Raw genomic sequence first — 26,687 nt, forward strand, 5'->3', positions numbered from 1 at the left:
TGAGATTATTCATTACATAAGTCAGAAAATAAATCATGTATTAGCGCTATATATTATAAGGAAAAAGTATGCTATAAGACACAAAAAGTATTTGGCGCTGTATAGAAATGCTTCGATTTACTTCTATGCTTGTGACACATAATTTCGCTCAGCTAGGTGGATTAACTAAAGAATGCGAAGGAAAAAAATATCTAAAACCAGAATAAATATTCCAGGCTACTTCCCTTTATTCAACTCTGTGTGCATGGACATTGCTGATTCGGACACGTACCATTTCCTTTTCATTATTCATCCTCCCAGAAGCTAGACAGACTAGAAATGTGCTAAGATATGTTATGAAAAAGTAATGAATTCTCTGCCATGTGCACCCTCCCCACACCGTGCTCCATTGTAGCAATATAGCAACTCCCTGAGGCTGTGGTCCAAGGAAGAGCCTAGCATCACTCTCCTTGAAGCACATCCATTTTCATCCCAGACCAGGGAGCATCAGTGGGCATCCTTCTGGTACCAATACAATTTAGATCAGTGATCACTGGCTGAGTACATATGGTGTGCCAGACACCGCACTAGGGTCTACAGTGGATACAATGTGATGCCTGGTTTTGCAGCTCTCATAACTAAATAGAACTATAAAGAACTTTAAGATACTGTATTAGGAACTATCATTACATGTGGCCTCCCCAACAAGAAAAACGTTGTTCAGCCACCCCATTCTGTAATGATGTATCTGGCCTGTGTGCTCTGACCGTTAGGTTCTTATTTTAATTTAGAGTTGAGTCCATTCTAACTTTGGTAAAATTCAACAGTTTTCTACCCAGGACTTAATAAAAATCAATGAAAAGGATTAAATAGTCAGGTTGGACCCACAACTTAAAATAGATTTGATGTAATTTACTAAATAGGTACTAATAAATATATGCATGTTGATTATACATGTATACGCAGTATTAAAGTTTAATAACTAAGCCATAACTAGTATGCAGAGCTAACTGAAATTTAATTAGGGTATGAGCAGTCTTGCTAACAGTGTTGCCCAAAGGGATGTCACCATCATGGTGGGGTCTAGTTCTTTTCAGCTTATTTCCAGGTTCTATATCTGTCTGCTCAGTCCCTTCAGTGGGTCTAAAACTGGTCCCATGCTAGGCCATTTGCTTAGTTTTTTATTCCAAGGCTGACATACTGTTACAGAAAATTATTCTCTTTTTCTGTCATTGCTCTCAAGGTTCAAGTCTTAAGTCTTCACTTAAGACTTCACTATATTTCATTATATTTCACTACAATCCAAGCTTTTATTGTTCCTAATTTGCTGTTGTGCAAACGTGTGCTGTGCTGGACTGTAGGATACCCACTATTCTCCAACGTCCGCTCTGCATTACTGTCTGTTCCAGCCACATAGATTCCTTGTCAATACTGAAATTTAGTGATGTGAGGGGTTCTATAGAACACCTCAGGTCTCAGGAAGGGAAAGAACAGTTTCCAGGCTAAGTGCTTTCTGAAAAGTTTTCTGCATTGTGTGGGGGTTATTGATGCACTTCTTTCTTCCTGGGGTTTTTGTGAGTAATTGATACATGCACGTTTATGTGAAGTCTGTAGTGGGATGACATGATGAACAAAGCACCATGGGAACACAGAGAAGAAAATGATGAATTCTGAAACGACAGTGATGTTTGATGATAATAGTTAGAAATTTTGGTCTGGCAGAGGATGTATGGAAGGGCATTCCAAACATAAGGACTAGCAGAGACAAATACAGTAATTTGTTGAAGTGAATGGCATGGTTAAAGAATGTGTGGTCCTCGGGTATGACTGGAGTACAGGTAGATTGAGATGAGATAAAGCTGGAGATGGAGCAAGATTTTCAAGGTCCTTGAATGTCATGGTAGAAATTTTGGAATTTGTCCTTTAAAAAAAAATCTGTCCTTTGACTTTTGCCTAAGCAGGTTTTGACATGATCTAATTTCCTTTTTCCAAAGGAAATTGACTGCAATAGAGTAGGTGGACCAAGATGGTGAAGAACAGTGGCAGGTGGACCAATTAGGGTCACCACAGTAATCCAAATGAGAGACTATGAACATATCAGTGAGGAAGGTAGCAGAGAGAGTGGGAGAGTATGTCATTTCAGATGTAGATTAAAGGGACTTAAAACAAATTGTATGAAGGATGAAGAAAAAGGAGGATCAGCGGTGAAGTTTGGGTTTCTGAATTGGATGACTGGGTAGATTGTGATATCATTAATCCAGATTAAAAATATAGGAGGTGGATGAATTTCTGCTGTGGGGGGATTTGGAGGACGGGGAAAGGTAGAGATACCTCTCTAGCCTAGAGTAATCCTTAGCTCATGGCGTGGCCTCTAGTCATCCCCCTTCTAAAGCAATATCAAGGGACAAGTTCATTTCTATGGCCAATATGAGGGATGAAGCTTAGTTCAGCCAATGCAAGGAGGATGTAGATAGGATTATTGGCTCCGATCCTTTACTCCTTGCTATATCCACACCCTTGATCTTGTATCTTTGCAGTGCCTCCCACAAAAGACACAATGTACTTTCCTTTCTCTTGGCTTTGAGTTTGACCAATGACATGTTAGTAAATGTGACACAAGCAAGGGTTTGAAATGTGCTTGTGCGGTGGGGCTTGCTTGCCCTTTTGTACTTCACCTATCACCATCAGGAGTGCTTTCCCCTGGGTCGCTATTTGCCCTTCACGCAGGTTCTACAGAGAACATTTATGAAGCAGAGCCAATGCAACAGCCACAGCTTGAAGCCAAGCCACCCAAACCCACATGAGGAAATAAATAATTATTTTACGCCACTGGGTTTTGGTGTATTTTGTTATGCAGTGAAAACTAACTGATACAGCCAGTAAGTGAAAAATATGGTTAAGGGTGGTGATCCTCTCAGCTTCTCTTCAGCCCTCCTAAGGTTGAGGGATACTGGCAGAGCCCCCAGCTGATCAAATGCTGGTCTGAACAGCAGATGGTGCAACCACAGATGAGGTTAAACAGATCTAGTCACATTAGTGATGGGACCCTTCATGGGTTTTCAGCCACCATTCAAAAAACATCCATTTATGCTCATGAATGGCAATGTGCTTCTGTTTCACAGATCACTAGGAACAGAAATTCCACTGCTAGTAGTGGATTTTTGCAAACCTTAATTACTCCCGAATCAAGAAGTTCTTGCTATTTTGAATCTCAATTTCTTATTCTATCCTAACTCTTAAATTATTTACACAGCAGGCTGGGGGGAGTTCATTTTCTTTTCTGCAGATATAAACTATCTGGTCAGATACCAACTTTAAATTCTTGAAGACAAGTATTAAGTAGACCTTTGGCCTTTCTTTCTCTGGGTAAACAATCCAAACTCATTTAACCTTTCCTCAGAGGTTCAATTTGCCAATTATGTGACTGTTTCTTTGCTCTTTTCTGAACCCTTTACTACTTTGTTACATCTCTTCTAGGTTGTAAAGACCAAAATTGGAATGATCTTTACATACATCTGAACTGGTGCTAAGTATAATCCCTTTATTCTTGGGTCTTTGAGAAGGTGCCAGGTCAGACACCTTAAGGTTGGATTATCTTCCATTGCACAGTTATAGAGGGTCTGTGCTCTCCTTGGATTTCCCAGCCACACATGGGACTCCCCATCTTGTATCTTTGGCATTGATTCTTGATACTTCAAAGTCTTAATCTGTCTTTTGTCTTTGCCATGATCACTCTAGGTTGTCAATGGTTGTTCTTTGTTTATTTTTATAGTCCTTCTGCTGAAACCATGATTTGTGTAATCTAGATTTAAGATTTCAAAAGTTAAAGACAGACACATTAGGTAGTTAGAATGAAGACACACCACTCTTGTAATACTAATCAAAGATAGTAATACTTAGTGACTTACTAAGTAAAAATATTATGCAAAGATAGTTAAATAATACCATAAGGTATTATTATTAGTAATAACATTTGGTATTTCCTGCCCAAAGGAAAACTGCAAAACGGCATAATTTCTCATTTTTGTAAAAGGGTTCCCCCGCAAAAAATGAGGTGAGGAAAATTAACAATACTCATAATAGCTAACGTTTATTGAGTAATAACAATGTTCTGGGTGCTGTACTGTTTTCATGTCTTAGGTTAGGCTCCCCCAGAAAGACTCAGAGATAAGGAATTTGTGTGAATGACTTATTAAGTTGTGTTCCCAGGACAAACCAGAAAGGAAGTGGAGAAAGTAGGACAGGAAAGGGAAGAAGTCAAGCAAGAAATTTCAGGTGTGCAATTTTCCCCTGGAGGAGCAAGATCACTTCCAGTTGAGAATTACTAAGGTAAGCCACCAAAACAGTGTGGTATTGGTAGCAAAATGGACACATAGACCAGTGGTATGCAATAGAGTCCAGAAATATACCTGTATGGTCAATTGATTTGCAATGAAGGGGGAAAGGTGATTCCACTGAGAACGATAGTCTTTTTAACAAATGACGCTGGAATAATTGGCTGTCAATTTGTAAAAAATAAATAAAAAATGAACTTCAGTTCATACCTCACATTATACACAAAAATATATTAACTAAAAATAGATCATGGGCCTAAATGCAAAACTTAAAACTATGAGACTTCTAAAAGAAAACATAAGAGAAAATCTTTGGAACCATGGATTAGGCAGAGATTGCTTAGATATCACAAAAAAATACAATCCATAGAAGAAAAAATTTTTATATTTTACTTTATCAAAATTAAGAATGTCTGCCCTTTGAAAGACTTCTAAAGGAGGAAAAGTCAAGCCACAAACTGAGAAAATATTTGCAAATCTGATAAAGGACTTGTACCCACAAGATATACAGAACAGTCAAAATTCAACTATAAGAAAACAAACAACCCAATAAAAATGGGAGAAAGTTTTGAAGATATGTACATGGCAAATACTTATGTTAAAATGTTCAACATCATTAGTCTTTTGGTAAATGCAAATTAAAACCACAAAGAGCTATCACTTCAAATCTACTAGAATGGCTATAATAAAAATATAGACAATTACAAGTGTTGGTGAGGATGTGGAGAAAATGGAATCCTCTTCAACTGATGGTGGGAATGTAAAATGGGACACCCACGTTGAAAACTAGTTTGTGCTTTCTTGAAAAGTTAAATATATATTTACCATATTACCCAGCAATTCCATACTGAGATATCTACTTAAAAACCAAAACGAAAAAACAAAAGAAAGAAAAGAAACAAAACATGTGTCCACACAAAGACTTGTATACAAATGTTCATAGCAGCATTATTCATAATTGCCCAAGAGTAGAAACAATCTAAATGTCCACCAACTGTGGAGTGGAGAAATAAAATGTGTTATAACCATACAATGGGATACTATTCAGGACATAAAAGTAAGAAATTATGATTCGTGCTACAACATGGATAAACCTCAAAATTTTTATGCTAATTAAAAGAAGCCAGACACAATGATCACGTATTATATGATTCCATCTATATGAAACCCCCAAAAAGGTAAATCTGTAAAGAAAGAAAATATATTAGAGTTGACTATGACTGAGGGTAGGAATAGGGATTAACTGCAAATAGGCATAAGAGATTTTTTTTTTGTGGGAGTTTGGGGAGAGTGATGGAAACATTCTAAAACTGGATTGTGTTAATGGTTGCATAACTCTGAAGATTTTCTAAAAATCATTAAATTACACACTTAAAAATGGTAAATGTTATGACATGTAAATTATGGCTCAGTGAAGCTGTTTTTTAAAAATAAGACCATATTGTTTTAATATATTTTTATTGATGTATAGTTGATTTACAATGTTGTGTTAATTTCTGCTGTACAGCTAAATGATTCTGTTATACATATTTATATATTCTTTTCCATTATCATTTATCATAGGATACTGAATATAGTTCTATGTGTTATACAGTAGGATCTTGTTATTTAAACATTCTATATATAAAAGCTTACATCTGCTAACATCAACCTCCCACTCCATTCCTCCCCCAAACCCCTCCCCTTTGGCAACCACCAGTCTGTTCGCTATGTTAGTGATTCTGTTTCTGTTTCATAGATAGGTTCATTTTTGTCATATTTTAGATTCCACATATAAGTGATATCATATGGCATTTGTCTTTCTCTTTCTTACTTACTTCACTTAGTATGATAATCTCCAGTTGCACTCAAGGTGCTGCAAATGGCATAATTTCGTTCTTTTTTATGCCTGAGTAGTATTCCACTGTAAAAATGTACCACATCTTCTTTATCCATTCATCTGTCAATGGACATTTAGGTTTTTCCATGTCTTGGCTATTGTGAAGGTGCTGCTATGAACATAGGGGTGCATATATCTTTTTGACTTATAGTTTTGTCTGGGTATATACCCAGGACTGGGATTGCTGGATCATATGGTAATTCTATTTTTAGCTTTCTGAGGAATGTCCATACTGTTTTCCCTAGTGGCTACATCAACTTACATTCCCACCAACAGTGTAGGAGGATTTCCTTTTCTCCACACCCTCTCCAGCATTTGTTATTTGTAGACTTTTTAATCATGGCCATTCTGACCAGTGTGAGGTGATACCTCATTGTAGTTTTGATTTGCATTTTTCTAATAATTAGTGATGTTGAGCATCTTTTCATGTGCCTATTGGTCATGTGTATTTCTTTTGGAGAAATGTTTATTTAGGTCTTCTGTCCATTTTTTTACTGGGTTATTTGTTTTTGTTGTTATTGAGTTGTATGAGCTGTTTGTATATTTTGGAAATTAAGCCTTTGTTGGTCACATCATTTGCAAATATTTTCTCCCATTCTGTAGATTGTATTTTCATTTTGTTTTTGGTTTCCTAGGAAGATCATATTGTATGTACAATTTTACATTCTACTTTTTTCACTAAAAACCATACTATAAGTATTTGTTAATGTCATTAAAGACAATTTGCAAACATCTTTCTAATAACTACTTACTATTTCTTTATATGCACTTGCCCAAGATTTATTGAATAGTTTCCTGTAGATTGTGTATGATTTTTGAAAATAATGTTTTGTTTAACCTCTTTGTGCACAGTAACTGTGTGACCTCAGACATGTTAACCTCTCTGAGCTTTAATTTTCTGATAGGAAAACGGGCATAATTAACAGTTCGTATTTCTTAGGACGATATAGCTATCCTGAGCATTATATAAAATCAAGTGTGAAACACTTAGCATGGTAACAACAAAAGCCATCTAGATGTTAGCCATCATTATTGCCATCAGCAAACATTATAAAACTTTAAATTTATGATTATTCCTCAGAATAGAATAACAACAGTGAAATCTCAGGGCTCGTTTTTTAAAAAAACACTGCTCTCTAAATTAGAAGTAGGCAAACCCATTCTTGGCTCTTTTCCACCCCCCTTCATGATACTGGGAACCCAAAATGATTCTTTGGATTCTTGCTCTGATGCTATGGACAGTTCTATGGCTCTAAGCTTCTTATTTCTCCCACCACAACCCATCAGTCCTGTGATTTCTCTCCTAGTGGGAGATGGACTAGGTGGCCTTGGATAAAAATATTGAACAAAAATGACCATGGGCGACAATGAATTATATGCTTCCTCATAGGTAACATAGTTGCCTTTTCATAAGGATCACTAGAGCCTAAATCTAGAGATGGAACATGGGGTCTTCAAGTTTCTCTAGTAAAGTTGATGGGGAAAATTGTTGGTCACTGAGTCCTTAAATCACAAACCACTTTGCATGTGGTTGTACTGCCCAAATTCCTTAGTGTGGTGTGCAAGGACCTTAGTTATTTACCGCCTATTTATTTCTTCAGCTTCATCTCTTCCTTCACTCTCCCTCCAATGTGATACTAAAATCATAATGTAGGTCTTGCCATTCCCCCCAATGTGCCACACTTTCTCTCCCACAAGGCTTTGTACATCATGTTTCCCTGCCTTGAACTCTCTGTACCTATCCCTACTCCCTTTATTTGACTAACTCCTACTTATAATGCTGGCATTGTCTTAAAAACTACATCTTCGAGAGACCTTCAAGATGGCAGAGGAGTAAGACGTGGAGATCACCTTCCTCCCACAAATACATCAGAAATACATCTACATGTGGAACAACTCCTACTGAACACCTACTGAACGCTGGCAGAAGACCTCAGACTTCCCAAAAGCTTTGCTTTTACCGTTTGTCCTAGGGTTCTGTCTTTTTTTTTTTTTTTTTTAGTGTAGCTTTTAGTGCTTGTTACCATTGGTGGATTTGTTTTTAGGTTTGGTTGCTCTCTTACTTTCTTTCTTTTTTTTATTTTTAATAATTTTTTTATTTTAACAACTTTATGTATTTTATTTCCTTTCTTTCTTTCTTTTTTTTTCTCACTTTTCTTCTGAGCTGTGTGGCTGAGAGGGTCCTGATGCTCCGGCCGGGTGTCAGACCTGAGCCGCTGAGGTGGGAGAGCCGAGTTCAGGACTTGGTCCACCAGAGAGTTCCCAGCTGCACATAATATAAAATGGCGAAAGCTCTCCCAGAGATCTCCATCTCAATGCTAACACCCAGCTCCACTCAACAACCAGCAAGCTACAGTGCTGGACACCCTACACCAAACAAATAGCAAGAGAGGAACACAACACCACACATTACCAGAGAGGCTGCCTAAAATCATAATAAGGTCACAGACACCCCAAAACACACCACCTGCCCACTAGAAAGACAAGATCCAGCCTCATCCACTAGAACACAGGCACTAGTCCCCTCCACCAGGAAGCCTACACAACCCACTGAACCAACCTTACCCACTGGGGGCAGACACCAAAAACAATGGGAACCACGAACCTGCAGCCTGCGAAAAGGAGACCCCAAACACAGTAAGTTAAGCAAAATGAGAAGACAGAGAAATACACAGCAGATGAAGGAGCAATGCAAAAACCCATCAGACCAAACAAATGAAGAGGAAATAGGCAGTCTACCTGAAAAAGAATTCAGAGTAATGATAGTCAAGATGATACAAAATCTTGGAAATAGAATGGAAAAAATAGAAGAAGCATTTAACAAGGACCTAGAAGAACTAAAGAGCAAACAAACAATGATGAACAACACAATAAATGAAATTAAAAATCCTCTAGAAGGAATCAATAGCACAATAACTGAGGCAGAAGAATGGATAAGTGACCTCGAAGATAAAATAGTGGAAATAACTACCACAGAGCAGAATAAAGAAAAAAGAATGAAAAGAATTGAGGACCATCTCAGAGACATCTGGGTCAATATTAAACTTACCAACATTCGCATTATAGGGGTCCCAGAAGAAGAGGAGAAAAAGAAAGGGACTTAGAAAAATTTGAAGAGATTCCCTAATATAGGAAAGGAAATAGTCAATCAAGTCCAGGCAGTGCAGAGAGTCCCATACAGGATAAATCCAAGGAGAAACACACTGACACATATTAATCAAACTATCAAAAATTAAATACAAAGGAAAAATGTTAAAAGCAGCAAGGGAAAAGCAACAAATAACATACAAGGGAATCCCCATAAGGTTACCAGCTGATCTTTCAGCAGAAACTCTGCAAGCCTGAAGGGAGTGGCAGGACATATTTAAAGTGATGAAAGGGAAAAACCTACAACCAAGATTACTCTACCAAGTAAGGATCTCATTCAGATTAGACAGAGAAATTACAAGCTTTACAGACAAGCAAAAGCTAAGAGAATTCAGCACCACCAAACCAGCTTTTCAACAAGTGCTAAAGGAACTTCTCTAGGCAGAAAACGCAAGAGAAGGAAAAGACCTACAATAACAAACCCAAAACAATTAAGAAAATGGTAATAGGAACATACATATCGATAACTACCTTAAATGTGAATGCATTAAATGCTCCAACCAAAAGCCATAGACTAGCTGAATGGATGCAAAAACAAGACCCGTATATATGCAGTCTACAAGACACCCACTTCAGACCTAGGGACACATACAGACTGAAAGTGAGGGGATGAAAAAGATATTCCATGCCAATGGAAATCAAAAGAAAGCTGGAGTAGCAATTGTCATATCAGACAAAATAGACTTTAAAATAAAGACTATTCCTAGAGACAAAGAAGGACACTACATAATGATCAAGGGATCAATCCAAGAAGAAGATATAACAGTAGTAAATATTTATGCACCCAACACAGGAGCACCTCAATATATAAGGCAAATGCTAACAGCCATAAAAGAGGAAATCGACAGTAACAAAATAATAGTAGGGGACGTTAACACCCCACTTTCACCAATGGACAGATCATCTAAAATGAAAATAAATAAGGAAACACAACTTTAAATGACACATTAAACAAGACGGACTTAATTGATATTTATAGGACATTCCATCCAAAACAACAGAATACACTTTCTTCTCAAGTGCTCATGGAACATTCTCCAGGATAGATCATACCTTGGGTCACAAATCAAGCCTTGATAAATTTAAGAAAATTGAAATAGTATCAAGTATCTTTTCCGACCACAACGCTATGAGACTAGATATTAATTACAGGAAAAAAACTGTAACAAATACAAACACATGGAGGCTAAACAATACACCACTACATAACCAAGAGATTACTGAAGAAATCAAAGAGCAAATCAAAAAATACCTAGAAACAAATGACAATGAAAACACTACGGCCCAAAACCTATGGGATGCAACAAAAGCAGTTCTAAGAGGGAATTTTATAACAATACAATCCTACCTCAAGAAACAAGAAACATCTCAAATAAACAACTTAACCTTACACCTAAAGCAATTAGAGAAAGAAGAACCAAAACCCCCCAAGGTTAGCAGAAGGAAAGAAATCATAAAGATCAGATCAGAAGTAAATGAAAAAGAAATGAAGGAAACGATAGCAAAGATCAATAAAAATAAAATAATAGCTGGTTCTTTGAGAAGATCACAAAACTGATAAACCATTAGCCAGACTAATCAAGAAAACAATGGAGAAGACTCAAATCAATAGAATTAGAAATGAAAAAGAAAAAGTAACAACTGACACTGCAGAAATACAAAGGATCATGAGAGATTACTACAAGCAACTACAGGCCAATAAAATGGACAACCTGGAAGAAATGGAAAAATTCTTAGAAATGCACAACCTTCCGAGACTGAGCCAGGAAAAAATAGAAAATATAAACAGACCAGTCACAAGCACTGACATTGAAACTGTGATTAAAAATCTTCCAACAAACAAAAGCCCAGGACCAGATGGCTTCACAGGCGAATTCTATCTAACATTTAGAGAAGAGCTAACACCTACCCTTCTCAAACTCTTCCAAAATACAGCAGAGGAAGGAACACTCCCAAACTCATTCTACAAGGCCACCATCACGATGATACCAAAACCAGACAAAGATGTCACGAAAAAAGAAAACTACAGGCCAATATCACTGATGAACATAGTTGCAAAAATCCTCAACAAAATACTAGCAAACAGAATCCAGCAACACACTAAAAGGATCATACACCATGATTAGGTGGGGTTTACCCCAAGAATGCAAGCATTCTTCAATATAGGCAAATCAATCAATGTGATACACAATATTAACAAATGGAAGGAGAAAAACCATATGATCATCTCAATAGATGCAGAAATAGCTTTTGACAAAATTCAGCACCCATTTATGATAAACACCCTCCAGAATGTAGGCATAGAGGGAAATTACCTCAACATAATAAAGGCCATATATGACAAACCCACAGCCAACATCGTTCTCAATGTGAAAAACCGAAACCATTTCCACTAAGATCAAGAACAAGACAAGGTTGCCCGCTCTCACCACTATTATTCAACATAGTTCTGGAAGTGTTAGCCACAGCAATCAGAGAAGAAAAAGAAATAAAAGGAATCCAAATCAGAAAAGAAGAAGTAAAATTGTCACTGTTTAAAGTTGATATGATACTATACATAAAGAATCCTAAAGACGCTACCAGAAAACTACTAGAGCTAATCAATGAATTTGGTAAAGTAGCAGGATACAAAATTAATGCACAGAAATCCCTTGCATTCCTATACACTAATGATGAAAAATCTGAAAGAGAAATTAAGGAAATACTCCCATTTACCATTGCAACAGAAAGAATAAAATACCTAGGAATAAACCTACCTAAGGAGACAAAAGACCTGTATGCAGAAAACTATAAGACACTGATGAAAGAAATTAAAGATGATACAAACAGATGGAGAGCTATACCATGTTCTTGGACTGGAAGAATCAACATTGTGAAAATGACTCTACTACCCAAAGCAATCTACAGATTCAGTACAATCTCTAGCAAACTACCAATGGCATTTTCACAGAACTAGAACAAAAAATTTCACAATTTGTATGGAAACACAAAAGACCCCGAATAGCCAAAACAATCCTGAGAAAGAAAAATGGAACTGGAGGAATCAGGCTCCCAGATCAGACTATACTATAAAGCTACAGTAATCAAGACTGTATGGTGTTGGCACAAAAAACAGAAATATAGATCAATGGAACAGGACAGAAATCCCAGAGATAAACCCACGCACATATGGTCACCTTATTTTTGATAAAGGAGGCAAGAATATACAATGGAAGCCTCTTCAATAAGTGGTGCTGGGAAAACTGGACAGCTACATGTAAAAGAATGAAATTAGAACACTCCCTAACACCATACACAAAAATAAATTCAAAATGTATTAAAGACCTAAATGTAAGGCCAGGCACTATAAAACTCTTAGAGGAAAACATAGGCAGAACACTGTATGACATAAATCACAGCAAGGTCCTTTTTTGACCCACCTCCTAGAGAAATGGAAATAAAAACAAAAATAAACAAATGGGACCTAATGAAACTTAAAAGCTTTTGCACTGCAAAGGAAACCATAAACAAGACGAAAAGACATCCCTAAGAATGGGAGAAAATATTTGCAAATGAAGCAACTGACAAAGGATTAATCTCCAAAATTTACAAGCAGCTCATGCAGCTCAATATCAAGAAAACAAACAACCCAATCCAAAAATGGGCAGAAGACCTAAATAGATATTTCTCCAAGGAAGATATACAGATTGCCAACACACACATGAAAGGATGCTCAACATCACTAATCATTAGAGAAATGCAAATCAAAACTACAATGAGGTCACACCTCACACCGTCAGAATGGCCATCATCAAAAAATCTACAAACAATAAATGCTGGAGAGGGTGTGGAGAAAAGGGAACCCTCTTGCACTGTAGGTGGGAATGTACATTGATACAGCACTATGGAGAACAGTATGGAGGTTCCTTAAAAAACTAAAATTAGAACTACCATATGACCGAGCAATCCCACTACTGGGCATATACCCTGAGAAAACCATAATTCAAAAAGAGTCATGTACCACAATGTTCATTGCAGCTCTGTTTACAATAGCCAGGACATGGAAGTAACCTAAGTTTCCATCGACAGTTGAATGGATAAAGAAGGTGTGGCACATATATACAATGGAATATTACTCAGCCACAAAAAGAAACAAAACTGAGTTATTTGTAGTGAGGTGGATGGACCTAGAGACTGTCATACAGAGTGAAGTAAGTCAGAAAGAGAAAAACAAATACCATATGCTAATGCATATATATGGAATGTAACAACAACAAAAAAGGTTCTGAAGAACCTAGGGGCAGGACAGGAATAAAGCTGCAGACGTAGAGAATGGACTTGAGGACATGGGGAGGGAGAAGGGAACCTGGGACGAAGTGAGAGAGTGGCATGGACATATATACACTACCAAATGTAAAATAGATAGCTAGTGGGAAGCAGCCGCATAGCACAGGGAGATCAGCTCGGTGCTTTGTGACCACCTAGAGGGGTGGGATAGGGAGGGTGAGAGGGAGACTCAAAAGGGAGGAGATATGGGGATATATGTATATGTATAGCTGATTCACTTTGTTATATACAGCAGAAACTAACACACCATTGTAAAGCAGTTATACTGCAATAAAGATGTTAAAAAAAAACCCCAAAAAACTACATCTTCTTGGAAGATTTTCTGTTCCCAAGTCCAACTTTCGTGCTCTGTCTTTAAGCTCCCATGGCACCCTGTCATTTCCCTTACTGGATTTGAATTACCTGTTTATTTGCCTTCTCCCCAATCACATTATGTGGCAACCATGAGGTTGCGTCACTTTGATCTCCCTTCAAGAAAGAACTTGCTGTTTAACTGCGAGGAGTGTAGTTAGCTGACAGCCTCCGGCTGTTAATGCCTTCAAGATCTGCCCCAGCTTTCAAGCTGAGACCATGACCTTTTCTGGCAGCCCCAGCCAATGACTGAGCATAATAGCAGTTCTAGGGCCAACTCGGAACTCGTTTAGCGGGAAATCTTTCGGTTGGCCAACTTTGTCAGATCTGCATGGTGGTCTCAGGCGCTCTCTGCCTCATCATACTTCTTCCCTCTTTCCCTTCACAGATGTCATATCTGCTTTTTGGGCTGAAGGATTTCCCTTCCCAATCCTGTTTCCTCACCCTTTAACTTTCATGGTATTACTCTCCAGTAAACCTCTTGCACTCCTAAATTTGTCACTGCATCTGCTTTCTAGAGAACCTGACTAACATAGACTATGAGCTTTTTAAAGGGAAGGACCATATTCTTTTCAAACTGTATCTCTAGCTCCCAGAGCAAGTCACAATAGGATCTCAAAAAAATAATCATGGAATAATTGAATGAATGAATGAATGCTCAAGATAATGGTTAACATTGAATGATGTCTTGATCTTACATAATTCACAGATGCCAGTCAACATTCAAGAACATTCTGATTTGAAGAGTCCGTTTCATCCATGAAATGCATTGTAGGAATGACATAATTGTGCATTTTGAGGTGGGTATTTTCCAGTGATTGGATTTATGCCAAATATATAATTTACCCCTTAAGAGAATCCCATGGGCTAATGTAGTTGAGTATGAGTCATAATAGATATTTGGACTTGAAGTTACACAATAGTTATATAATTGTTGTTAACTATCAAAATAGCAAATTTTAAATATTACTGCTTATGCCTCGAAACCTTGTCTAAAGGTTGCTCTATAAAATAAAATCCGAAGGCATTAAAAGTTTTTCTAAAACCTGGGCCCTCTTTATTTGGCACCTGTCACACTACCATCTGCATGAAGGACCTAGTTCCCCAGTAGATTGTGAACTGCTTCTGGGCAAGCATGCCACACACTTCTTTGTATCCAATCCCTCCCACCCTAACCTAACCCCTAGCATCTACAAGAGCTGCTTTGTCCTGGAAAACAATGGATTTCAAATACCTCAATTGAAATGCAAACTTCATCACTTACTAATTTTGACCTTCACCTTCTAAAACGCTTCCTTGTTTTTCTCACCTTTAACTCCATCTCATAAGAATTAGTGAGATTTGGAGATAATATTTCCTCTCTTCTCTTTCTCTCTCTGCTCTCACTCTCTCCTTCCCCGCCCCCCATCTTCCTTCTTCCCCTTCTTTGCTCACCCCTTCCTCTTCTGATTTTTCCTCCTTTCCTTCCTCCCTCTTTCCCTCCCTCCCTCCCTCCCTTCCTTCCTTCCTTCCTTCCTTCCTTCCTTCCTTCCTTCCTTCCTTCCTTCCTTCCTTCCTTCCTTTTATTCCCCAAACACTTATTAAATACTATGCCAGGTGCTTTGGAAGCAATGGTGAATAAAGCAGACAAGGCTTAAGGCTATGTCCTCCTGGACCCTCACAGTGGGGGTGGAGGTTATCAAAAATAATTAACCAGGGACTTCTCTGGTGGCGCAGTGGTTAAGAATCCGCCTTCCAGTGCAGGGGACACGGGTTCGAGCCCTGGTCTGGGAAGATCCCACATGCCACCGAGTAACTAAGCCCGTGCGCCACAACTACTGAGCCTGTGCTCCAGAGCCTGCGAGCCACAACTACTGAGCCCGTGTGCCTAGAGCCCGTGCTCCACAACAAGAGAAGCCACTGCAATGGGAAGCCCGCTCACCACAATGAAGAGTAGCCCCCGCTCGCTGCAACTAGAGAAAGCCCGTGTGCAGCAACGAAGACCCAACGCAGCCAAAAATAAAAATAAATAAATAAGCAAAATAAATAAATTTATAAAAAAGAAATAATAATAATTAACCAAGTGAAGGGGTGTGGTGGTCCACAAACTGCCTCCCTCCCCAAAGACGTCCATATCAAATCCCTGGTGTCTGTGAATGTGACTTTATTTGGAAAAAAATGGTCTTTGCGGATGTGCTTAGGCTGAGGATCTTGAAATGAAGAGACAACACTGGGTTATCTGGGTGGGCCCTGAATGGACACTGCCAACAGTTTGGGCATCTGGCCTCTAAAACTGTGAGAACACATTTCTATTGTTTTCAGCCAGCAAGTTTGTGATATTTTTTTTTTAAATGGGAATTATTTATTTATTTATTTATGGCTGTGTTGGGTCTTCGTTTCTGTGCGAGGGCTTTCTCTAGTTGCGGCAAGCGGGGGCCACTCTTCATCGCGGTGCGCGGGCCTTACACTATTGCGGCCTCTCTTGTTGTGGAGCACAGGCTCCAGACGCGCAGGCTCAGTAGTTGTGGCTCATGGGCCTAGTTGCTCCGTGGCATGTGGGATCTTCCCAGACCAGGGCTCAAACCCATGTCCCCTGCATTGGCAGGCAGATTCTCAACCACTGCGCCACCAGGGAAGCCCCCTGTGATAATTTTTTATATCAGTCACAGGAAACAAACACAAGGGGACATTTAAACAAGGGCCTCTAATCTAGACCAGGGGATCTGGGAAATGGCTGTGCATAGACCTTGGTCCTCCCCATGATTTCCTGCCTTCTGTCTCCTATAGCACTTTAGGATATTGTCTCATTTTCTAGACTCTACATCCTTTCCTCTCTGTTTGGCCCACTCTCACCTTTCCCCTGTCTGGGAAGTTGGAGATGAATTCCTCTAGGTCTGATTTGGACCCTCCTTACTATAGATTCTTTGAGGTCTATACTCCACATTTCTAGAAGTACACCACTGACCTCCATCAGCCTGGGTATTGTTAATTACAGAGAGAAGGCACACTTTGCCAGCAGGCACTACTTCCTAACATAGGACACTGTGATATGTCGTATAAAGGGCACAGGTGAGCATCACATTTTTTTTTCTATTTTTTGGCCTTACCGCACAGCATGCGGGATCCTAATTCCCCAACCAGGATTGAACCCGTGCCCCCTGCAGTGGAAGCACAGTGTCCCAACCACTGGACCGCCAGGGAAGTCCAAGTTCTACGTTTTAATACAGCTTCTGATACCAGTTGATTGTTTGATCTTTGGTGAGACATTTAGGTTATTTATGCTTCAGTTTCCTTATGTGTGAAATGAGGGTTTGGGATGAGTTTAACCCTAAAGTTCTCTTCTGGCTTTAAAAATAATTTTCATTCCATAGTCAAATGTTTTTTACTTTTGTGGAAAAAAATTTTATGCAAATTGACTTGGGATCCTATATAACTAATTCTGTAGATAAGAAGTTCTGAAAGCACATTATCTAAAAGGAAGAGGATATGCAACTCTTAGGTACTGTGTGTCTGTTGGTTTTGCCCAGCCCAGGTAATTCCCCATATCAGATGTACAGGTAATCACAGGTCTTGAGCATGCTCCCAAAACATACAACTCAAGTCAATCTTTGGGAATTCGTTTTTTAAAAATGCCATGTGTTTCATAGTGTCATGTCTATGGGTGAGCTTAAACAAGTAGTATAAGGTAATTTATTCAACCAGAAGAGGTTCCCCATCATACTTCCTTAATAAGATTGGCAATAATCAGGTGCTGGTTGCCTGTGATAGATTATTCATCATTCTAACAAATCTCTGGATCTGTGCTCTAGGCAGACCAAGTTGAAACATGCCTGTTCTTCCCTCGCTCTCTTCCCTCTCTGTCTCTCCCCTACAAGCTATGTGACACTGGATAATATTAGTCACTTATATACATCAATAGGTATATTCATCAAGCAGCCCACTTCTTTGCCTGGCACTGCAGGAATCGGAAATGTACAAGACAGGAATGGTCCATGCCATCAAAGAACTTACCTCTGCAAAGGTAGCCAAGAATTCATGTCAGCAGTAAGGGGCAATATAGGAGTGACTGAATTTGTTGTAGAAACAGAGAGCAGGAAGCAAACACTCTGGTCTGGAATTCAGCCCATGGATGTAAGCTATCCAACTTACCATAGGGATCCTAGCGCCTAGCACAGTTTATCCAATAAAGCAAGCACTCAATAGATATGAATTGAGTGGATAAATGTATGGTCTTTAGTGGGCAGGGATGGTCAGGAGAAGGTTTCTAGAAGAAGAGAAACTTGAGTTAGGATTTAAAGGATTGAGAGGCATTAGATGATATAAGGCAAGAGGAAACTTCTAGAGGAATATAAGCAAAGTTGCTGAAATAGACTCCGCATAGAGATAAAAGTAGGATTTAGAGGCAAAATTAATGCTGAGGTTGATTCTTAAAAGGTTAATGTCATTTCAGCTCATGGATTATCCATTGTTGAATAGTCAGAGTCTGTTTCTAGCATTTGTTAATTTTGGCAGTGGGAACAAGAAGTTCAAGGACCTGGAAGAGATGCATGGCCTCCCTCTGCGGCTGACCTGCAAAAAACTTTCCTAATTGTGTGCCAACATTTTCATGTGTTTCTAAAACTTTCAAATATGTAGTGAGAATCGTTAGTTGGGGGTACCAGATTAGTGTGGCTATCAGCTGCTTAGCCTAAAGAGGTATTGTTTCATGGTAAGAGGAGCTGGAGTTGTTATCCTACGACTTACACCATTGAGAATTGTCCCAGGGAGAGGCTATTTTCCAAAATTTTCTAGAAACTGTCATAAAGGTTGACCAGGACCATGTTCAGGACCATGACTCTTCCTAGCCCTCCTTTATTCTGCTCCTTGGGCTTGGTTCTCTCCATCTGAATGTCCAAATCTGGTCTTTCTTTCTTGCTCACATCTTAATAGTTTGCATGGAGTCAGGTAGCTTAGCAAAGATAAATTAACTATGAAGATGCTCCATTTACAATCCGTATGGTTTCTATTACTCACTGAATCAGAACTAACGTTCTTACTCTTTACATCAAAACTATCACCAGAGTTCTTTGGACCTCATTCCTGTCCCCTTAACCTACATCTCAGTTTCTGTGCTTGTATTTTTGCATAATGAAAAGTTAAATATCAGAGTGTCTATAGGGACGCAGTTTGGTATGTAGAACATTGACTTCAAAGCTGAAGACCTTTGTTTGAGACTAGATTCTGTCACAAATGAGCTATCTGGCCCTCCCTTGTCTAAGCTTCATTTTTCACTATGGTGAAATAGAAACAATAATACTTAACCTGCTATCCTCACAGAATTATGGAGAAGAATCTAGTGGGATGATGCATGTGACAGCCTTTGTAAAATGTAAGGTACATAAAGATGTAGAAAAGTTGTTTTCATTTTTGAGTCTTCTCTCAGCATATGGCGGTCTCAAATTACTAAGTATTTCTGTTCCATTATACAGATAGCTACTGAAATCCCAAGACTTTCATAAAACCTGAGTCAGGTAAGTGTTGATGATGTCTCTTGAATTTCACAATCTCAGAATTTGCTTCTATAGCTTCTTATCTTTTATGCCAATCTCTAAATGTCCTCTTGCCCCTGTGACTAACACTCTGGAGCGCTCAATTATATCTGTCGAATTAACGTATGAATGACTCAATGTCTATTAGTTAAAATGGTCTAGGCTATGCTTCAATAACAGATAAGCTCTGAATCCTCAGTAAGTTAGCCCAGTAAAACTTTATTTCTCACTCATGTTAAATCTGATACAGATCAGTGAGGCAGGGGGAGGCCTCCAGTGACTCAGAGGGTCAGAGTTTTTCTGCGTTGGATCAAGACATAGTTTCCAAGATTGCGGCAGGGAAGGAAAAGAAAGATGGAGAAAGCTCAGAGGATTTAACTGCCCGGGCCTAGACATGACAGATGTCATTTCCACTCACAGCCTATTGGCCAGAACTAATCATAGAGACCAACCAAACTGCAAAAGAGGCTACAGATTTCAGGGGAGCAAATTCTAAGTGCCAAAATATTTGCTGAGTGCTAACTTCTCTGCAAAACAATGCCCTCCATCTCAACAAGAGTCTTGCCCATTACATTCCAGATACTGTTCTGGGCACAAGGAAACAGCAGTACGTAAGACAGACAAATTCCCTGATTTCGGAGGGTAGGTTGAGGTGAAAGAATGAAAACATTCTGGCTGCACTCTCATTTTACAGTATCATGTATTGATACTATCTATTCTTCTACTTCACTTGTGCTATTTTCAAGGGTGTCCAAGTTTTTGAAAGAATAGAACCAGGGCCATTCTGATAGCTCTGTGCTCTTCCCTAGGGAAATGAGACTTGCTTCTCTTGCTTCTGCTGGTCATGAGGTTCAAAAGCCCCTGTGGTTTCAGCTGGGTGGAGGGAAGGGGGAAGGAAAGCTTGGAAGCAGCGCCTTCCAGCTGGACTTGTTTAGATTGGCACAGTCTCTGTAAGCAGCCATGACTCCAGAGCTGCTGGAAAATGTGCTTATCACCCTAGGGGGTTGAGCAGGAAGGGGAAGGTCCCAGCTGATAGAGCCTGAAAGAGAGCTAATGGAAACGGGCTTCAGCCTTTCTGTGGGTAAGCAGGAGTAAGATATAGGGTCCAGCTTCAGGGAATAAGCAAACCGTGATATTATTTTCACTATCCTAGCCAGAGAGAAAGGAAAACTATTGTTAGTTTTCATTGGATGAATGGGAGAAATATGCAGTTATGTTTCCTTCTCTGCTAGTTTCTTGTGACGGTCCTTTCCTTCTATCACTGGAGTTCCCTTCAGCTTAAAGGAAATATTTTTTTTCTTATCTGCCAAAACCCTGACACCAATCTCTGGGCTGACCTCACCCAGCATGACTTGTTCCTCTAATGCAGACTAGCATTTGTTGATTCTCTGTACTGCGCTACTTACACTAGATATTGTAGCATCCCTGTCTACCACCTCTATCTCCAGTTTACCTTCTGTCACACGGGCAGAAAGCTAAAAACTACATTCCCCAGTCTCTCCTCGTTGTTAAGTCTAGTTGCAATGTAGGATCTGTCAATGAGACGTACTCTCGTGAGATTAGCAAGTGGAAGGGAGAAGTACCATCCTCTTCAGGGCTGGCGTTGGCTGATGCACACGATCATCAAATGGGAGTTCGGGCAGTGACCAGGGAAGCTGGTCTGGGAATGAGATTTGAGGCTGTGGGGCAGCTGATGGTGACAGTGCTCTCCTGCAGCTTCCGGAACTGGAGGTGGCAGCTGCAAGAGAAGCCTTGAGGCCTAGAGGTGGCCCCTGTTTTCAGTTCCTGCTGTCCTTCCTGCAATTTTGTACCCACTTATTTCCCTACTTTAAGTCCTATTCTGCTTGAAATACCTAGGGTGGTTTCTATTTCCTGCGCTTATTTCCTGACCTACGAGATACTGCTATACACCATCTCACTTGGATGTTCATTGACTATAGCCGGCCTAAGTCACTCACTTGCTATTGGGTAGTCAGGAAACACCTTCTAAGATCCATGTTCTTATCACCACTCCATGCTGCCTCCTTCCTTATCGTTCAAGGATCAACTTTCACCTCCATTCTCACCCTGTCTCTGATTCCTCCATTCCAAGAAGGTGTCTGTCCCATACCTCTTCTTGTTGATTCATTTTGCCTAATATTGATACTTAACTTTCCTCTCTAATCTTCATTCCACAAAAAGAAAAAAAAATTAGCTCCAAGGGCAAGAGAAATGCTTTCTACTACTTCTGCAACTACCCCTCATTCGTATTCTTTTTTTTAACTTAAAAAAAACTTATAGAAGTATAGTCGATTTATTATGTTGTGTTAATTTCTGCTGTACAGAAAAATGTTATACATATATATATATATACATTCTTTTTCATATTCTTCTCCATTATGGTTTATCACAGGATATTGAACATAGTTCCCTGTGCTATACAGTAGGACCTTGTTGTTTATCCATTCTCTATATAGTAGTTTGCATCTGCTAATCCCAAACTCCCAATCCATCCCTCCTCCACCTCTCCTCTCCCTTCGAAACAAGTCTGTTCTCTATGTCTGTGAGTCTGTTTCTGTTTCATGAGTAAGTTCATTTGTGTCAAATTTTAGATTCCACGTTTAAGTGATATCATATGGTATTTGTCTTTGTCTTTCTGACTTACTTCACTCAGTATGATAATCTCTAGTTCCATCTATGCTGCTGCAAATGGTATTATTTCATTCTTTTTTATGGCTGAGTAATATTCCATTGAATATATGTACCACACTTTCTTTACTCATCTGTCATTGGGCATTTAGGTTGTTTCCATGTCTTGGCTATTGTAAATAGTGCTTCAATGAACACTGGGGTGCACATATCTTTTCAAATTACAGTTTTGTCCAGATATACGCCCAGGAGTGGGATTGCTGGATCATATGGCAACTCTATTTTTAGTTTTTTTGAGGAATCTCCATACTGTTCTCCACAGTGGCTGTACCTATTTCCATTCCCACTAACAGTGTAGGGGGTTCCCTTTTCTCCACACTCTCTCCAGCACTTGTTATTTGTAGACTTTTTAATGATGACCATTCTGACCAGTGTGAAGTGGTACCTCATTGTAGTTTTGATTCCCTTATGTGTATTCTTAATATTTGTTGGATGGCACTGTGCTAACTTGTAGAACATAAGAACACAGCACAGAGGGAAAACCTCTGTTCTTCAGTGTAAGCTGATACGTCTCCTACCATCTGCGTAACCCGATGTCCATAGGGCAATGACAAGCACCACTGGGAGGTGGGGGTGCACATTCTGGTGGAGGAAGAACCCTTATTACCAAAGAAATGGAGGAGAAGAGGAGGCAGAAAGAAACTGTCTAGGAATTTGTTCAAACAGGAAGCCCTGGGTTTTCTTCTTTGCTGACTGATCACACTTTTACTTTACATTTCACATCTCCTCAAGTTTCCTGCCATTATTTCACAGCAGGCATCAAAGTGACTCCCCCTCCCCCAATTTACATAGCTGCAGATGGGCTAGGGGAGCCAGATCCAGGAGCAAAGACATCAGCTGTGCACACCACCAGGTTTTCTCAAAGGGAAACCTCAAATTAATTTTCAAAGGTTAAAGGAAACTTGCCAGTCTGGAAGCTGCTGGAAAAATCCAACACATACTTGATTTCTTTCCAATCTAAGGGGAGAGCCTAAAGGATGGAGAAGCTATACCTCATTGGATCAAGAACACCAGGGAAATCAGAACTCAATGGTGAGCATCTGGATTTGCAACTGAAAAAAGTTCTCTCAGTAGTAAAGTTCGGTCTTCCCCTTAAATTTCACCTTGTGATTTTTCCCATTAGATCCGTTCCATAGTTTTGGTACCGGTTCCGGCCCTTCAGGTCCTGAGAACTGATGTGGGCATCAACAGAGAAGCCAGCTTCAGATTGAAAGGACCAGGCAGGTGAACAAAGTGGGGGTGGGGAGGGGGAGGGAAAGGAAGGAGGAGGGTATCATGTGGCAGGAGAGGGAGAAGGAGGAGTGAGGGTCCTGGGAACACAAGGAGGAAGAAAGCAGATACAAAGAACCTTTCTGCAAAGGAAAGAAAGATCCTCGTCCAAGCTCCTTCAAGGCCCAACCTGATAAACTCTTATAATATTCACTGTTTAGATCTCTTACTTTGTACTGACCAACTGGCAAGTCCTTTAGGATTGTTTGTAGTTTGTTCCTGTGTATACTTGATTTCACGATTAGACTGCCCGCTCCTCGAATCACTTTGCCAGTCGTTTCTGTGTGGTCTCCGGACCAGCAGCACCGTCACTGGGGGGCTTGTTGGAAATGCAGGCTCTCAGGCCCCACTCTAACCATGCTGAATCAGAACCTGCATTTTAACAAGATCTCCATGTGATTCGTGTGTCCAATAAAGATTGAGAGGCAGGGACCTACGACTCCAGAAATTAGCAAGGAAGTGAGAGCGACAGCGAGTGAGGGACTGAGCTTGCTCTCAGGAGGCTGGTATAAAGGCGTGTACTCCATACCCTGAGACACTGATGGAGGTTAAGCAATAAATAAGCTGGTAGCGGGCTGTCACAAACCAGGGAAACCTGGTTATACTCTAAGCCAGTGGGTTTCAGTTTAGTGTGTATCAGAATCACCTGGAAAGCTTGTTAAACCATAGATTGCTGGATCCACCCCCTTCCAGCGTTTCTGATTCAATAGGTCTAGGGTGGGCCTGGGAATCTGCACGTTCCTAGGTGATGCTGATGGTACTGGCCCAGGGACAACACTTTGAGAACGACGTCCCTGAGCAATAAAGATATTCAGATAAAGTAATCACCCTTCTACAAATTATTTGGGATCATTATGATCTCAAATCCCACACTGAGTTTGCCATGGGAGACCAGACCACTTTACAATTACTTCCAGAAAGAGGCCCTCGTGAGAAAGCCCTGATGCATTTTGACCAGCTGTGTTGGGTTGTGAGCCAATTACGAGGAAAGCTAGAATGGTCCTGCTTTCCCAGCCGTGTTATCCAGCAAACCCAGAGACAGTACGTTAGTAAAGAAAATTGTACAGATGAGACCTGGAAGCTGCCATTTCATTGGGGGGAAGGTTTTGTCTTTTCATTACAAGAGAAAGCTAACATTTCCCATCTCGCCCTTCTCCAGAAGTAGGTAAGCATAAGACCAAAGTCAATTTCTTACAATTTAGTAACCTCAGTACCAACCAATTATATTCTGGGACATGAGAAACAGCTGTTGTAACATTAGAGCTCCAACAGTTTCATCTCAGCTATTTAAAGGGATAAAAGAGCCAATATTTTCATTCCCTTATGATATTATCAAGACATGATAAACAACCAGGACTGTAGTATTAATTACATTAATTTGGAGAGGAGAGAGACCACTTTAATTGCTCCAAGCTGGAGAATAATTTTTTATGGGCAGACATTCATTCCATAAATTCACATTAGAAGGGGTACTTTGTCTTTCTCTATCAGCAGCAAAATTTCTGGAGGCAAAAAACAACGACCACCCCCTTTTAAGGTGGATTTCAATAGGAAAAAACATTCTCACTGTTGCCATGTGTCATTCATTGAATGCTGACTTGTTGAGCTATTTGAAAGAAAGAAATACAGGGAAGGTATTTGTCTTGAAATAATTTGTGATCTAAAAAAGGAAGTAGGACTGACGCAGCTAGATTTAAATACTTTCTCATATGTGGAATGGATTTAGAGTGTGTCACCTCCCTCTCAGGGTCAAGAAGACCAAATGAATGATGTACATCAAAATGCTTTGTAAACTATAACATCATACAAAAGCAGCAAAGGAAAGGGAAATATCCTTTATTGAGTGCTTTCTACATGGGGCACTGAGCTAGGTGCTTGACTTCTATGACCCTATTTTAATATTCATAAGAAATCTTAGAAAGAGAAGTAAGAACATAAAAAAGAGAGAATGTAATAAATAGGTGATGAAAATGCCAACTTTGTCAAAGTGGAAATTATTCAGATAAAATTGTACAGTTCCAATTAATTAATGTAATGTATGCTATTCATGACAGGTAATCTCTCTCACCCCAAAATACATAATAAATACATACTGACCTGATAGGTGGTCACATTATGGAATCACCCAAACATTAACTATAGTCTTGGTAATGAAAATATGTCTAAGTAAATCTATCCACTACAGCTCCTAGGATTAAAAACTACATTTGGCTCCAATGGTTGTGATGGAAGGGGAGAATTTAGGGTGGTTCCAGAAAGCAGCCCTGAAGAGCTGTTGAATGTTGCAAGTGTTGGACTAGCCATTTGTAATTTGGGGCTTAGAGGATGCCATCCAGGTTTCTAGAAGTACTTGTTCTAGAAACTCGCTATGAGCCCTGCTAACAGTATTGCATTTTGCCAGGTTCCCCTGCCATTGCCTCAAGAGTTGGTATGGAGCAGTTGTAGGGAATGGGTCTTCAATCCTGTTAATGCTCTGGAAACTTTAGTTGAGGATAGGAGCAGTTCACATACAACTAATAATGTCACGCTAAGGAAGAAGGTATTCAAAGAAATCGAAAGAACACTCTAGAATTGTGCATTCCCCAGTTGCTGGAACCAGGTGCACTGCTATAAATGGGGAGCCTTCACCAGAGTATGAGAAACTCTGAATATTGCAAAGTTCTGAACCACAGGGTCCCTTTTTATGTAGAAATATCTTCATAAGTTAAATGTCCAATAAGGGATTGCTTATGCAAAATGTGGAACAACTATATAAGCAAAAAAAGAAAAAAATCATGCAGTAAAGCTGTATAGGTCAATATGGAAAAATGTGTGAAGTACAGTGTAGGAGAGATTTTCAATTGCAAAATAGTATTGTTCAATATGATCTCACTTTTCTTTAAAAATGTGTTAATATGAATGGAAAAATGTTGGAAGTGTATGTAAGGAAATTTTAACACTGGTGGTCACTTGATAATGGAATATCAGGTCATTTTTATCATCTTTTTGCTTATCCACACTTTCTGAATTTTCTACAATAGTATATATCTTGTTTTATGATGTCCCAGAGAGACAATCATACGACTGTCATCCAAACTTGTTTGGGGTTTGGGGTTAACCCACTTTTTTTTTTTAATTTATTTTTTAATTTAATTTTATTTATTTTTTTATACAGCAGGTTCTTATTAGTTATCCATTTTATACATATTAGTGTGTATATGTCAATCC

At 39.4% G+C, this 26,687-nt stretch overlaps 1 protein-coding gene across 2 annotated transcripts in view; it reads left to right on the forward strand.

Annotated features, from left to right (window-relative positions):
- The window catches only part of SAMD12 (sterile alpha motif domain containing 12), a 488,950-nt gene that overhangs the window by 450,084 nt on the left and 12,179 nt on the right, over positions 1-26,687 (forward strand). For both annotated transcript variants that reach the window (XM_082364474.1, XM_082364475.1), the window contains exons 6-9: positions 14,726-14,816; positions 17,110-19,505; positions 23,174-23,243; positions 23,335-23,435. The gene's annotated coding sequence lies outside the window, so the exon portion shown is untranslated. The remainder of the gene's footprint in view (positions 1-14,725; positions 14,817-17,109; positions 19,506-23,173; positions 23,244-23,334; positions 23,436-26,687) is intronic.

Source organism: Balaenoptera borealis (genome assembly GCF_965194805.1).
Source record: "Balaenoptera borealis genome assembly, chromosome: 17".
NCBI lineage: Eukaryota > Metazoa > Chordata > Mammalia > Artiodactyla > Balaenopteridae > Balaenoptera > Balaenoptera borealis.